This window comes from Oxyura jamaicensis, chromosome 13, assembly GCF_011077185.1.
Source record: "Oxyura jamaicensis isolate SHBP4307 breed ruddy duck chromosome 13, BPBGC_Ojam_1.0, whole genome shotgun sequence".
Classification (NCBI taxonomy): domain Eukaryota; kingdom Metazoa; phylum Chordata; class Aves; order Anseriformes; family Anatidae; genus Oxyura; species Oxyura jamaicensis.
The window spans coordinates 10,810,666-10,822,271 of NC_048905.1; positions in this window are offsets into that span (position 1 = coordinate 10,810,666).

Genomic DNA, 11,606 nt, shown 5'->3' on the forward strand with positions numbered 1-11,606 from the left:
CACCGTGGCTCCCTTACCACTCCCCCTTCCCAAGGTATCACTTTTCTTTCTGGCGGTGCCTGGTTTTTCACCTGACTATGGCCATTTTACCGATTAGCATCCTCCTAGAGCCCAGGGGGAAAGGTGTGGGGACTTCTCTCCTTCGTGCAGCTTGGTGCTGGTGCTGATGCAGGGACTCTGGCCGGGCAAGCTGAGTGTGTTTTCATAAAGGAAATTGTCATTTAGTTGATAAACAAATCGCTCAATGTATTTTGTGGCTCTGAGGTATTCTCTTGAAAAATGCACCAGCTGGCTTTTAGAGAGACAGCCTGCAAAACTTGGAGGTCTCTACAACTTGGAGTAAGATACTTACTCCAATGCTCAAGTGTGTGTCTGCACACACACAAACCTAAGGATGACTGTCTTGACTAAATAGGCAAGCTGTAAAAGGAAACAATTTGCATGCATAAGCAACCTACCCAAATTAAAAATAATAAAAAATTCTTAGCGTTGCAAGCAATTAGGCACCGTATTTTCCCAGTGGCTGCCATTTCCTGGAGGCTTATAATCCATGTCCTTAAGTAAATCTGTATTAGCTGAGAGAGTTTCAGCTACCAACAGCCAAAGACCAGAAGATCTGCAAAATTTTGCAGCAACAGATGTGAAAAGCCCAGGACTGGGAAGCAGATAAATGACTTAAGTCGGAGGAATTTAAAATGTAAAACTGGCTTAATTGGATAAAAATAATCAACGGAATAGGTATCTGCTATTTATAAATGAAATGATATACAGTTCCTTAATTGACCATAGTCTGAGTTTTCTTTAAATTGATTGTTTGCTGCTAGCTTGGGGAAAAAATGCCAGCTGGAATGCAGAGGGATTAAGTTTTATTTATTTTCCTTGCTAAGAGCCATATTGTGCAATTTAAAAGGAAATGTCCTTGAAAGATGGGTTCCTCTGTAAACCGCTTCAGCCCTTGTTTGTTTTCAGATGGAAATTAATTTCTCAGAGGCCCTCCGTGTTAGAAAGTGTGTGTTGATAGGTAAAGAGAAATGAGGAATTGTAGCCTGCTAAGATACAACTTGTCCTCGAGATAAAATCTGTGTGTGCGTGTGTCCGTGTGTCGGGCACAGCCGATCGGATCATTGTGCTGAAAAAGAGGCTGGAAATGAACTTTATTTGCACAGCTGGCAAGAAGCAACCAGTGGGGGAAACCCAGACCAAACTGTTGAACACTGCTGGAGTTGTTCGCTAGGCTTCGGGCTTTGATTCCTTGAGTACTGCAGAAGATGTGGCCGTGTGTGTGAACTCTGTGGCGCAGGTGGCTCGCGGGGTGTTCTGCTCCGTGCATGTTCCCGATTTTCTTCCAAAGGTTTGGAGCTGGAGAGAACAATTAAAGGCAGCTGCCGGGTCACTTTCCCCTTGGTATGGATGAGGAAAATAAGCTGGGCTCTGAGAACTGCCTGGCCGTGACGGCAGGTGTTGGGTCTGGGGCGTTATCGTGCTGCAGCCGTCACCCCGGGATTGTTCTTGGCAAGAAATACAGGTGCTACTCTTTTGGGGTTTTATTAATTGTGCATTGATGGGCCCTGAATTGTTCCCCCTGGTTTCAGGCACAAGTGGGCTCTGCATCTGAAGGAGAAGGTGGCCCTGGCTGCTCGGTGTCTGCAGCAGGCTCGTGCTCCGCTGCCAGTGCTGCTCTCGGTCAGGCTGGGACCAAGCTTTTCCCTGGGCAGAAACCAGCACCAAACCTGTGCTTTGCTCCTCCTGAGGATCCAGCCCTTTAACACATGTCCCAAAGATGTTTGGACCCTTGCATAAGCATCTGGATGAAATTATGCCCCATGCTTAGACTTCACCCCTCAGAGTCCCGTGCAACAGCGCTGACTCTGAACTTCCCAAAAGCACGGGGAGGGCTGCAAAACCTCGTCCCAAAGGGCTGAGCTTCCCCTTGTCCAGTTACAGATATGGCCAGGCTGGGCAGGACGGAGGCGGGAGGATGGGAAAAAGGGCTACAAACCAGTGGGAGAAGTGGGGAGGCGCGGAGGCAGGCGGTGGGCACAGCAGGGCTGTGGCTACAGGCAGGGAGCACCATGGAGGGGAGGAGAAATAGCAGTAACAAAATCCTCTGTGTTTGAATTCACCAGCTCAACAGCAAGTGAAACTCTGCTCCAGCATGTTCCCCATGATGCTGATGCTCCGTTAACAGTTCACGTCCATGAAGTTTGCTGGGAACAACAGGATTTACATTTACCAGGGATGGGAGATCTGCTCTGACGCTGGTATTTTTCTTTCAGCTTGAAAGATTTTTTTTTTTTTTTTTTTTTTTTTTCGTTAAAAGCCAGACAGCAAAGGGAAGTCTGTTCTCAGTGACAAAGCAATTAGAGGCCACGAAGCAATTTCTCTCTTTGGACCTTCCCCCAGATAAAGACTTATGTGATAGAAATAATTTGATTGGGGTTGGGATTTTTCCTGAATATAACCCAGGGGTATTTTGAGAATTGCCGGGGTTCTGGTGAAATCCCACTGGGTGCCAATCAACACTGTCCAGCTTCAATTATAGCTTCAGATAGTTCTTCCTCTTCCCTTTGCTCAGGGTTTAAAGCTGAGATATGCAAACACAGGCATTGTCAAATACTCCAATGGGAGCCTGCTCTGCAGCCCCTTGCATACAGTATCTTTTGCCGCCTTGCATAAATATTTTAATTGCTAATTTGCTGGTGTCATTTAACACAGATTTGGCATTTATCATTTGAATTTAAACTTGCTAAAATTGTCAATTTTCTTGGCTACCTGTGTTAATAATTTAAAGGGAAAGCTCATTATTAAATTATCATGGGTAATTATTTTGTAACTAGTGTGGAAATTGTCATTTCTGCAGTCTTCAAAGATCCTAGACGAAGCACGTGTGGATCAATATGGATCAAATCCCGGAAAGTGAAAAGGTGCACAGAAACTGAGACTTTTTCTGGGGGGGGGAGGGGAGGGGACTAAGTTACGTAACTGGGAAAAAAATATTGAAGTTTAAATTATAATTAAAATGTTGTTATACTTGCAACCCCAAGGCCTGGCGGACTGCTGAAGCAACACGGTGTAGTTGGAGGGTCAGGGCAGCATTTTTTTCTTTTACTCTGGGTTTTGATTCATTCTGAGGCTGTGGCTGGGAAAGTGGTGGGCTGTGATTTGGGTGATTGCACTTTGCAGAGCTGGACAAAATATTCTCTGTTGTGCAGAAGTACTGTATGCAATAAGGTATTTTCTGCGTGAGTGCTGCCTGCTGCTGGTATAGGGATGCTGTGGGGCTGACCCTCGGCACGGCAGAAATAGCGCCCTTTGTCCAGCACTTCCCTGGTGTATATGAGCCTCCTGGAATAAAGAAAACTTGTTTGCCTTTTTAACTTTCCACTTGGAAAGTATTGAGGTAAAAAAAAAAAAAAGAAAAGTGAGCCCGCTGCTTACAACTACTTACAAACACCAGGGTCTGAACCCTTGCGCTGGCGCAGAGCAAAGCACCGGGTTCCCAGCTTGCAGGCAGTGCCCCCGGATGGCTGCACGGTGCCCGAGGTGAGCGGTAGCACTCACGGGGCAGGATCAGGGCTGTTGGCAGCAGGCCACGCTATTCCTGGATGACGCCGAAACTTTTGGATCTGCCTTTGCAGGCAGGATGCCAGGCGGTGGTCAGTGCTCCAGCCTCTGGCTGAGTCCCAGTCCCTCAGGATTTCCAGTGGCCATGCTGCTGACTTCAGAGAGTGAGTGCTGAGCTCTGCTGGGCAGAAAAAGCCCTGCTCTTGTCCTGCGGAAGGTGTGGAGATTTTTCACCAGTTTTTTCATTCCTTTAGCTGCTGCTGATCACACTGCAGCCATCGCTCGGGTGCTGGCACAGGCACGGTCGCCCCTGTGCCCCAGCCCAGCAGCTGCCTCTATCTCTTATGCAGAAGAGTGTTGTGCTTTGGTACTGATATGGTTATCATAGACCTAATTCCCCCAAGAAGGATGCTTTTAGTTGCAAGGTGTGATGCCGAGGTAAGGGATACCAGCAAGCCCTCTCCCTCCCCCCCCCCAATTTCTCAGCACCCTGCCTGCTGTCTCTGCAGCTTGTGGCAAAAGCACAGTGAGCAACGAGATGAAGTCAAACCCCCTCGGTGCTCCCACCAGATGGCTCTCATGCTTTTAAAATTTTTCTCTAAGCGGCTGGAAAGCGCTCTGCAAGCGCTTGGTTAGTTTGCAAGGGATGCGGGACTTCCCTGCCTTTTTATTTCAGAAAGCGCAGCCCCCCCCCCAGCGCAGCCCCCCCAGGCTGTGCCATCACCTCGCGGGTGCTCCCCCTGCCTCTGGTGGTGGGGCCCCTGTTTGCTGGGTCAAGCCTTGAAAGCAGGGTGCTGGTGGATGTCAGGAGGGTGCAGAGTTCACCTGGAGGTGTTGTGGGGCAGCTCCTCACACACGTGTGCTGCAGACCCCATCCACTGCATGCACCTGGCCCCGTGCTGGTTTGGAAGCAGGCTGGGCTCAGCAGGGTGGGCAGCTGGCTCTCGGTCACACGCCAGCCCCCCGTCTTCGCCTGCCAGCAGCTGCCCAATTCTGCCAATGCTTTAGGCTTTCTCAGAGCATGGGATGGCTTGGAAGGTACTAAGTTAGGCAATAGCTTTTATTATTATTATTTTTTATTTTTATTTTTTCTGTTGGATCAGTTTGTCTCAAAAAAAAAAAAAAAAGACATTTAGTAACTTACCCATTACTTTGACATTTGTGTTTCAACTGTGGTAGTGTTATAATGTTGAGGAATCCAGACAGCTTTTCGGCTTGCAAAACTGTGAATTTCTCAGTTTTGGCACTAGTTAAAACCAGTTCTTGATCCTGGATTTCCTAATGTTTGCATCTTCCTCTATACGCCAGGATCATTTTCCCTTGGAGAACAATACCGGATTTGGCTCTCTCGCACCGTACCGTTACTGGGGGAGTTCAGTGCATTAACTAGTAGGTTTGTTTTTGCACAGAAAGGTTCGACCCAGACACCAGTGCTGTAAGCTTTTCCATCTGCATGCCCTGACCCTGACCTTGATCTACTGTAGGGCTGCAGAGGGCTCAGTCGTGCTCCACCGTTGCAGGCTTTGCTATTGAGATTAGCCTTAACTTGTTGAAGGGTTTTTCTACTGATAAATTGAATGAGACCCATATTTTAATCTCACTTCATCAAACATTCATCAGATACTCTTGGTCATTACTGACAGAGCCAGATTTGAACCAGTGACCTCGCAGTAAAAGGTCCCATTAGCCATTTCCTTAAACTGTCAAGTCATTGCATAACACAAATGAAACGCAATGGGAAATTTTTGTCCACAGGTAAAAGCAGCAGCTTCTGTCTGATTTTTATTTACTAATACTAATGGCTGTGTTACCAAGACTGTTTTCAACTGTTTGTGCTCTCACATAATCCAGCATTGTGGAGCAATACAGAAGCAGAGCGTGTCACCCACAGGGCAGCTCGCCCTCCAGCAGCACCACGTGAAATCAGCCTGGTTGTTCACCGGGCACTGTCCCCGCTCAGGACATCCAGTGGCATACTGCATCCTCCTGCCCCATGCAGCATGCACACAATATGCCAAAACGTAGCAGCAGAGGAGACCGACAGGCGTTAGAAAAGCTTCTCTGGCTCACGTCGTGCTGCACTGTCCTTTTACCAGCAATTTTTATAACCAAGTTCCTTCTCTCTTTACAGAATCATTTGAAGAAATAATGTGTGGGAAAAAAAATTACCTCCGGCAGTCATGTTATAATGGTTCTTGTGCTGACAGCCCTTTGGGAACAGTGGCAGCGGCGGGGTAAGTATATATGACATCTTTGTAGTGATAAAGAAACAAATAAATGTTCCCATTAACACTCCATCAGGTCAACAGCTATTCCAGACCAACATGATGTTAGAAGAACTGGTTTGATTCATATCATCTAAGACACACTTCTCTTGCAACATATCTTCTGGAAGGCACATAAAACAGAGGTCCTGCTCGAACCAGGTGGAGTCATTAAAGAATCAGGGAACTTTTTACAAGTTGCTTGAAATGCCCTGGCTAGAATCCAGCTCCGGTTTTGTTGCTGTGTCTGTTTAACAGTTCCTTCATCACACCATGACAATGACTGTGTTTCAGGGCTGGAGGAAGTAATTTCTCCATACATCGTTTGTAACACATTTTGGGAGGCTTCTGAATGCTTCCTAAGCCCTGCAGTGAGATCAGTGGGATGTGAGCCTTACCATAACAATCTGCTCGGGAAGCATGAGCAGCATTTGTATATCATCCATAATGAATGGGTGTGCATATGGAACGAATACACAGATGCCTGCTCACACAGGCTACTCTTTTCCTATGGAAGTCACGGGGAGTTGTGCTTGAATGACTACAATGTCTTGTTCCCTCTGCACACGGTAGGTAGTGAAGAACGCCTTCCGAAAGATCTCTGGTCAGTGTTTAAGCCCGCTTTAGCTCTGATGAAATGCAGACTTTGAAATAGCTACAGACATTCTAACAAACATGGGATAACCCAGCATTCCTAAAGGAAGTGGTGCATCCTCCCCATGCCATAGGCACTGTCTGGTTGTCTCTTTACCAGAACAACTTTTTATTTATTTTTTTAACTTTTTCTCACAGGCTGAATATTTTTGAGAAAAGTTCCTGAGATGGTGCGTGGGAGGCCCAGGTGGATGTCTTTGGTCTGTGTTAACTCACGGAGATCCCAAACAGGCAAAAACAAGGAAATTCCCTGTTCTAAATTGGCAAAGCAGGAACTTGAACTTTGAGTTGTCCAAAGCCCAGGAAAGCACACAGATAAGTGAGTACCTCTTTGTATCTTAAAATTATTTGCAAACAAGGTGCTTCTATGCTCTAGTCTGGCAAAATCTCGCTAGTCGTGGATGTACATCCAGCTCCAGGCAAAATGTCTGAACCCAGTTGATGAACTCAGTTCTGCTCCTGCAGAATTCATGAGGCCTCTTGATGTTAACATGGACTCCAGAGAAAACAGGTTTCAAAATGGTCAGCACAAAATGAGCAGCCCAATTCTGAGTGACCAGGTCCTAGAAATAATGAACTTAATGCCTGCCAAACCAGCAAGTTCACGTGTCTCTTCTCCCTCCCTTATGTGAAGGAAGACCCTGAGATTTTGGAGTAGACTGCTCAAAAGGGCATGTGCACCTTGAAGGTCAAAATCCCCAAACGTAAAGTTCTCAGGGATTATGTAAGCATTGAGAAGCAGAGACAGATGCCTGAATCACTGCAAGACTTTTGGTAATATTCAGCCTTGATTCAGTAAAGCATGTGATAACTTTAGGAGCTGTTTAAAACCATTCCATGTCATATGCCTAAACTCACCCTCTCGGAGGCAGGTAGCGCATACCTCTGGGTTTCTCCCTTCCCTGCTGAGTGGGAGATGTGTGCTTGCATCCCCCTGGGGTCAATAGCAGCTGATTCGATGTTCACACGTTGCCAAATGGGTGATAGAAAAATCACGGCATAACTTTTGTGCAATAAAATAACCGTAGTCTGTCCTGTCCCTGCCAGAACAAGCAAATAAATAGAAGCTCGCCTTAAATCCATCGCAAGCTGGAGTGGGTGCTGCACGGACCCCCTCCTCCGCAGCTCCTACCGGCCGGGGGGGGCTCTCCCTTTGCAGGGACTTCTTGCGGTTCTGGCCCTAACCCGGCTGCCCGCTGGGGTTTTGGAGGGGAAGATCCCGAGCCGCCTCCTCCGGAGCTCACGGCACCGGGTCCCCGCAGCCACCGGCGGGAGCCCCCCCTTGGCCGCCAGGTGGCGCCGTGACCCCGCGGCGCGGCGCCCCCGGTCCCGTTCCCCCTCCCTCCGGTAGGACTTGGGGGCGATGGAGGCAGCGGGGGCTGTCCCCGGTACAGTGAGGGGCTGGGGGCTCCCCCCTCCGCCCCGTCGGGGCTGCATGGTTCTTCTCGTCCACCCCCCCCCACACCCCATCCCAGGGGGGTTGTGGGGAGCAGCGGGGGGGGCTGAGGGGTGGGGGGCCCCCCCGGGCCCCCCCCCCCCCCCCCCCGTCCTGTCCCGTCCTGGTTGTGGTGAGATCCCCCTCAGAAAGGGTCTGCTCTGCTGGGGTCTTGCTGCGGCCTGGCAGCAGCCTGGGGTCCCACACCCCCACCCTGAGGTCGTCCCCCCCCCCCTTCCTCCCCACAGCAAATGCTTCCCTCAATGCCCAGCTGCTTCCCACCCCTATGGGTTAACGGGCCTGGGAGGGAGAGCCCCAGTGCCCCCATCGCAGCCAGGGACACCCAGGGACGTCCCCAATCCTCAAGGGGCAGGGTGGGCAGCAGGAGGAAGCTCCTGGACACAGCATTTCCATTTGCTTCTCCTGCTCCTTCTTCACAGCACCCAGGGTCAAGGTGGGCTCTCAGCACCCTTCTGCCTGGTCCTGGAGGCACCCAGGCTCCTTCCCCTCACAGGGCAAGCAGAGCATCGCATCCCAGCCCTCAGTCCCCTGAGCCTTTTTCTTTCATTCTCCCCAGGAGTGAGGCAGGCAGGAGGAATAAAAGGCCCCAGGTAGCTGAACGGTGCCCTAACCTGCTGGGGGCAGGCACTGGGTTCGTCTGTGGCTGCAAAGGTCACAACAGGACCATGGCTGGAAGAAAAACACTTATGTAAAGCATCTCTGCTGGGGAGGATGCGAGTGAACTGTTCCCGAGCCCCTTTCTCCTCCACAGCAGCAGAAAGTGTGGGTAAGTGCTCAGCCCCTGCTGCTCTGCTTCCCTCAGTCCCGCCATGAAGCCAGAGGCTGCTTCTCCCTTATCCCCCCCTCGGCACGGATCCGTGCTCACCTCCCTTCTCCTGCCAAGGCCAGGAACGTGCACGGTCCCTTAGGGGTGCCCCGTCCAGCTGCGAGGGCCGGGAGGAAGGAGCAGAAAGCTTTTCTGTCAGCAGTTCCCATTTCCAACCCCTCCTTCCCTCCTCAGGGCCTGCCTGAGGTGCCGGAGCAGGGGGCGAACACACCCTGGGTATGCTCAAGGGGCCTTGGGCTCGCTTGGGAATGGGGACAGGGAGGGGGAGAAGCCTCTTCCCACACAAGAGCATCCTATGATCCAGGACCTCTGTCTGCAGCCTCACAGGGCTCGTGTGTGTCCTCCGGCGTGCAGCCTCCATCCACAGCCCCCTCCTTCAAAGGCCTCCCTGTTATCTGCCACAACTGGGGGCACTGCGACTGCCTCCCCTCCCAGCCCTGTTTTTAAGCCCCTCACGCTAGTTCTGCGAAGTTGCATCTTACGGGTTTTTGCCGCGGGGATGAAACCCACAGCTTCACTGGGTTGGTCTCATTTTGGGAGCAAAGCCTTTACCCACCCCTGGGAGCAAATGGCAGCCTGAGAGTCTGCGTGTTTTATTCCGTGCTGTGCCTCGAGAGCTCAGTGTCGGGCTGCAGGAAGCCTCGACGTGCTGCGACAGGGTTTCCTTCTGAACACTTAGGTTTGAGGTCCCAGCCAGCCATGCCAGGACCCCCCCATGGCACGTGGCTGCCTCCTCCCACTCGGTTTGCCGTATGAAGAGAAGGACAAGCCCAGGTGCCCACCTGAGCCTGGCCTGCGGTGTGAGGTGTGCTTAGTGCAGACACTGTGGGGAAAGTGAGAGCTGAATGCAGATGGGAATCCTTTAAAATAAAGCCCTGGCACACAGTGGTTGGCCTCGGTGGGGTGGATGGAGAACAGAAGTCTCATCGCCTGCCACCAGCTCCCCCCCCTTTTTTTTTTTCTTTTCCCAAAGTCCTGACTTTCTCACCCTCTCCTGGTTTCAGCTCTGCTTTTCTTTCACACTCCCCCTGTGGGGGTCAAGCCAGTGTTTAACCCTTTCGTCCTTGCAGCAATTAGTTAGTGGCTCTTAGACCGCCCGTGAGGCATTTCCCCAGCCCCAGTGGCCCTGGTGGAGCCCCTGGGACAGTGCCCGCATGTTGGGCACAGAGGCATGAGCGAGGAAGAAAGTAACGGGGAACTTGTCACTCCTGGTGTGGCTGTCCCTGCCCTGCAGCGATGCCCTCAGCCTGCTGCTGGGATGCTGCTCCCTGCACAGCCAGGAAAAGGCACAGAACCGGTTCCCTGAACAGATTTGGATGGCAAAATCCGCCAACTGCTCAGTCTGTTGATTCAAATGCATCATTCCTCCCTCAGCAGATCCCTGCCCTGGGAAAGGAGCAATCGGTGCAGGTGCAAATAGCTTTTAATTACAAAATGTATCTCACCACGGAGGCATTTAGACTGGATATGATACAACTGATAGAGCAGCAGCCTCGAGAAGCCCAATAAGCCAGAGCACTGCAGGGGCCAAACCGCTCCTATGCACTACCTGTGGCGTAAATACGCGCGGCTGGCTGGCTGGTGGTGTTCTTCCACCGGTCTGTGCAACAGTCGGATTATGTGAAAATTCAAGTATCAGCTGCAGGGAATGTGAAAACTTGCTTTCTGTGGCAGTTCATGCATGAGAACATGGCATATTTTGGATGCAAGTGTTTTGTGAGTGGACTCACCTAAGGCAGAGGATCAGGCACAGTTTTTAATGCCAGCGCGATGCTGGCAGGGGCTGGGTGCTTGCTTTTGAGCCAGAGCTCCCTGGGTGAGGTTTAGTGCCCCTTGCCCACTGGGTGATGTACAGGCAGCTGGAAGCGGGTCCTATAGAGCTATTGGGGCGCCTATGGGGATATGTAACAGTGTCTGTAGTGCCTTGTAGCTGGGCTGCCTCTTCTGGGGGGCAGCTCGGAGGCCCTTAGCTGTGCTGGGCACAGCCTGGATAGGGAGGGCAGCAGCAGTGGCAGTCCCCCTGTTTCCCCCCCCCCCACAGTCCCCTTCTGCTCCCCAGCAGCATCACCAGCACCTTAGGGGGTCAAAGGGGGCAGTGGGCAAAGGCACAGCTCAGACCTAACCTGAACAATTCACAGACTACCCACCCCAAAGTGGGGCTGGGGGGGTCCCACTCCCACCTCCTCCAGGTGCCACTGCCCTGGGGGGGGGGGGGGGGGGGGGCGAGCAGTCCGGCGGGGATTTTTACCTTATTGCTCGCTCCAGCACCTCACAGGGCTGTGCCTGGGGAGGCATCACCCGCTCAGGAGGCACAGCGAGCTCCCTTCCACGGCGAGAACCCGCGTGGGCGGCGACCCCCCCGCGGCAGCAGCCACCCGCCGGGAGAGCGGCTCCGGGGGGGGTCGTGCGGAGACCCCCGGCGAGAGGTGTGGGCACTGCGGCACTCCGAGCGGCCAGCCCAGCGCGGGCAGGGCTGCCTTTTATTATTATTGTTGTTATGATTGTTATGATTTTCTTGTTTCCCCTAGGCAAACAAACCACCCCCAAGCGGACTTTTCCCCCGGGCCGTCCCGTTGGGAAGCGGTGCGCTCCTATCGCGCCCTGCCCGGGGATGGGGACAGGGAGAGGGGTGTGCGGGGGGGTGGGGAGGGAGGTGATGCGGAGGGGCCGGGGGGGGCGGTTTGCAGCTGGGGAAGGTGCCGGGACAGGGGGCGGGGATGCCCCGGGGGGGGGGGCCGCTCCGTGCCTCGCTCGGGCACCACCGGCTTTGGGCGGGGGGTCCCGGGGTGGGGGGCAATGGCGGGGGCTGTGTCCCTCCTGTGTGTCCCCCGATCCCCCCCCC